General features: G+C 37.1%; 1 pseudogene; it reads left to right on the top strand.

Annotated features, from left to right (window-relative positions):
- The first annotated feature begins 4,041 nt into the window (after nucleotides 1–4,041).
- On the top strand, nucleotides 4,042–4,166 carry LOC111762664 (small nucleolar RNA SNORA68; annotated as a pseudogene).
- Nucleotides 4,167–4,652: the final 486 nt, after the last annotated feature.

Below are 4,652 nucleotides of genomic sequence, written 5' to 3'. Positions count from 1 at the left end.
GTATGACATTTATCCACAGTGAGACACACAAGAAAATAAAAGAAAATTGAACAAATAGCCCTCATTAGTATGGAAGCAAAATCCTCAACAAAATATAAGCAAATCAAATTCTGCTATAGAAGGGTGTGGATCACTCACTACCAAGGCTGGGGTGCTCATCCTTGGTCCTCTAAAGAAGGAAAGCATGGAGGCATCAACAGCTCAGCAAGCCCTTTGCAGACCAGTCTTAACTAATGCAAGGGCTTCTGGTGTTTACATTCTCTAGGAGCCAAAAGAGAATAAGCTCTTGACTTAATAAAATCATTCCAAGAACAAGGTGGTAGAGTGAAATGCTCCAGGATTCTGCACACAACCCCACCATCTCTGGAAAATAGTTAAAATGTTACAGTAATGGCATGCACTAAGTCAAAAAGCAACATAAAAATGATAGGAAAACCTTGTGGCATCCTTGCTGAACTCCTTGTCTCTCATCCTGCTCACTGTGGAGCCAGCCTGGATTCCTAATGTGAGACCATGGAAAGAGCAGAATAACTTTCGTATACATCCTATGGTTCATATATGTCTGTGCATTCTGTCATGGGGGATCCTGAAGAACTGAACCAGGACACTCAACACAGACTTGATATTCCAGAGTTTGCCATGTGCCTAGAGGCAGCTCACAGAGCTCTCTGACATAACACTGTAGGAGGACACCCAAATCACAGATGCCTGGGCCAAAGGAATGTCACCTGTGGGACATTCAGTGAAGCACCTGGATGGTGAAGAAACACTTTCCTAGGGATGTGAGACAGTCCATGCAAATAGAGGAATTCTTAGGCCATGTGTGCAAAATGCATAATGCATGTCCAAAAATCCCCAAAAAACCAAAAAAAATAGGACCCTATGCTTTTACCTTGTAATGTTTGCTAAACTCATTATTAGGACAGGTAAACTGAAGGAGAGCACTCAGGCCAGTCTGCAAGGCTCTTTTAAAATTTGTTTTTCCTTTTTGTTGTTGATAGCTCCTGGCATTCAAATAAGGAAATCTCTGTCATGATATACTAGTTGGATACAAACTTAAAGAACAGATGCCTCAGAATTCAAGTTCCAAGAATAACATTAAAACTTCAGTATGTCCAGGATTCTACAAAAGATTACAAAACATACAAAGAAATGGGAAGCAATGGCCCTGGCAAAGAAGATTAAACTATTAGAAACCATCAAAGAGAGGACCAAATCTGGGATATACCAAAGACTTTTAAAAAATGGTTCTAAATATGCTCAAAGAGCTAAAGGAAAACATGGACAAAAAGCTGAAGGACATCAGGAAAATGACAGTTGAACATAGTATCAATAAAGAGATACAAATCTTGAAAAGGAACCAAGCAGAGCTCAAGACCATAACAAATTCCCTGGAGAGGGGTATTTTATTTTATTAGGCTACTCCAAGCAATATCATAAGCAGAGGACAGAGGAATATAGGAACATATTTTGTGTATGCTATTGAAGGTAAAGTTGGCATCAAAGAAATTGAGATTGCTAAAGGTTTAGTATGTAAAATTTAAGCCCCATTGAAAATATTCACCAGAAGACTTGAGAAAGTATTCTAAGGGGCTCACTACAAAAGATCAACTAACTGAAAAATAGGTAGTTATGGAAAAATTGAGGGACATAAAAGATATGACTAAATGACCAAAGAGTAAAATGGCAGAAATCCTGCATTATCAGTGTTTATGTATGTTAATGGGTAAACTTCCTAGTCAAAAGGCAGAGATTGGCAGAATGGATTAGTAACATGAACTTTCTGCTGTTCACAAGAAATTTTAAATTCAAAACTACAGGGGAGTTGAAAATAAAAGGATTGAAAAATAGTCCATGCAAATTGTACTCAAAAGAGAATGAGGGTGATATTAAGCAAAATGGACTTTAGGTCAGAATGCTTGTAAAGGATAAAGAAGGATGCTATATACTCATTAAAAGGCCAGTTTATCAAGATAGAAACATGCATCCAAAATATATGTGCCAAATATAGATTTGAGAGGAGAAATAGTCGGTTCTACATTAATTGTAGGAGACTTCAATACATCATATCCATAATGGACAGAACATCTAAAGATCAATAAGGAAGTAGAGGACTTGAATGATAATAGAAACCAACCAGACCTAGTAGCTACCTAAAGAGCACTTCCAACTACAGCAGAGTATACATTCTTAAGGGCATGCAGATCATCCTTTAGGATCACAAGTAGGTCTCAAAATTTTTTAAAAAAATTATGCAAAGTAACTTTTCCAACCCAGTGGAGTGAAACTAGAAATCAATGACAGAGGGAGAACTAGAAAATTCGCAGACGTGGAAATTAACACGCTTTTAAGTAAGCAGTTGGTCAAAGGAGAAATCACAAAGGGAAATATCTCTAGAAGAGTGAAAATGAGAACAGAACACACCAAAAATTATGGGGTGCAGCAAAGGCAGTGCTGAGAGGGAAATTATCTAAATGCTTACATTAAAAAAAGAAGAAACTATATGCACAACTGGAAGAGCTAGAAAAAGAAGAGCAAGCCAAAACCAAAGTGAGTAGAAGGAAGTCATAATGATTAGAGTGGAGATACATGAAATACAGAATAGAAATCAATAGTTAGAATTAACAAAACTAAGTTTTTTAAAAAGATAAGTAAAAAAATGTATAGCTAGACTGGCAAAAAAAAGACCCCCCCCCCCCCCACAAAAACCCAAAAGAACAGGTGTAATCCATGGCCAAGGAGGAGGGTGTTATTCCAAGAATTTGTTTCAATATTCAGAAATCAAGTAATCTACCATTAACAGGCTAAAGAAAAATTGCATGATTTTATTAATTGATGTAGCAAAGGCATTTGACCAAAGAAAACATTAATTTTGGTAAAAGTTATCAACACACAGAAATAGAAGGGAATGTACTCAACCTGATGAAGGACAACCACTAAAAATCTACATCTGGCATCTTAATAGTGAATGTTTTCCCTCTAAGACTGGAAAAAGGCAAGCATGTCTGCTCTCACCATTTTTTTTTTATGTTATTGGAAATCCTGGTCAGTGCAGTAAGGCAAGAGAGGAAATAAGCATGTAGATTGGATAGGAAGAAATAAAACTGACCTTACTTGTAGATGACCACACTGAATATGTAGAAAATCTCAATGTATCTACCAAAACTAACCACAAAATAAAAAACCCTAGGACTAGCATGTTTAGCAAGTTCACAGGATACAAATTCAGTACATAAAAGTTATATCTCCATACCCTACCAATGTATAATTGAAAACAAAATCATAAGGATAAAAAATAAATTCTTAGATGTAAATCTAGTAATGCACATACAGGATCTGCATGCTGAGAACTACTAAATGTTGGTGAAAAATATCAAAGAAGACCTAAGTAGATGGAGAGGCATACCATGTTCATGGATAGGAAGACTCAACAGTGAAAATGTCAATTTTCCAAAAGTTGACTTACAGATTTAACAAACTATCAAAATCGCAGCAAGATTGTTTTGTAGATGTAGATGAGCTGACTCTAAAATTTATATGAAAAAGGCTTTAGGACAGCTAAAACTTCTCAAAAATAAGAAACTGGGAGTACTAACATTACATAATTAATATTGCAAAGGTACAGCAATTATAACAGGTATTCGTGAATGCATAGAAACATGGATCAGTGGAACAATCTAGAAATAGATCCATGCAGATATGGCCAATTGATTATTTTTAGAGGTGCAAATGCAATTCAATAAAGAAAACAGCCTTTTCAACAAATGTTACTGGAACAATTGGGAATTCATAATAAAAAAGAATTATTTGACTTAAACTTCACTCTGCATAAATTAACTCAAAAAATGATCATAGATCTGAATGTAAGGCAGATGTACTATACAAGTTTTAAAAGAAAAACTTTAAAAACGAAATCTTTGTGACTTGGGGTTAGAAAAATGTTCTTAGATATGACGCAAAAGGCACAATTCATCCATGAAAAAAATTGGTAATTTGGACTTCACCCAAATAAAGAACTTTGGCTCTGTAAAAGCCATTGTTCTTGCACCCAAACGAAGAATCACAGTTTCTCACAACAGCAGTTTAAACAGTGGTGTGAACAAGTGAATCTCATCTCTGGGGGACTGTGTTGTGCCCCCTCAGAGTTAATGTGAGGTCTTCCTCCCTGGAGATGCTAAACAGGTGTGTGGGGGTTGCTGATCTCATGGACCTGGCATCTGCCTTATTACCCTTCTCCCTAGATTGTGTCCTGGGTGCCCTGTGCCCTCGCCATCCTGATCATGAAGGTGAACAGGCCAGCAAGTGCTACTGTCCATCCAAGCAGTTCCACAGTTTCAAGATCAAGTTTGTGCTGCCCCACCACATCCTGTGGTGCTAGTTCAAACCATGCTTCACCACCCAGAGGCTCAACACTTTTTAAGCCTAGCTCCCCTCCCCTGGGACCAGCCCCACTAAGCCCATGCAACACCCTAAAAAAAGCCATTAAGAGAATGAACAGAAATGCTTCAGCATGGGAAAATATCACATATCTAAGGGCTTATATCCAGAATATGCAAAGAAATTTAAAACTCAAAAGAAGCCAGTTAAAAAATTGGCAAGATGAGAAGGCACTTCACCAAAGAGAATATGAGGGTGACTAATAAGCACATGAA

Source organism: Dasypus novemcinctus, chromosome 6 (genome assembly GCF_030445035.2).
Source record: "Dasypus novemcinctus isolate mDasNov1 chromosome 6, mDasNov1.1.hap2, whole genome shotgun sequence".
NCBI lineage: Eukaryota > Metazoa > Chordata > Mammalia > Cingulata > Dasypodidae > Dasypus > Dasypus novemcinctus.
The sequence above is the reverse complement of the archived record's forward strand: the minus strand, read 5'-3'. Positions and strand labels throughout refer to the sequence as shown.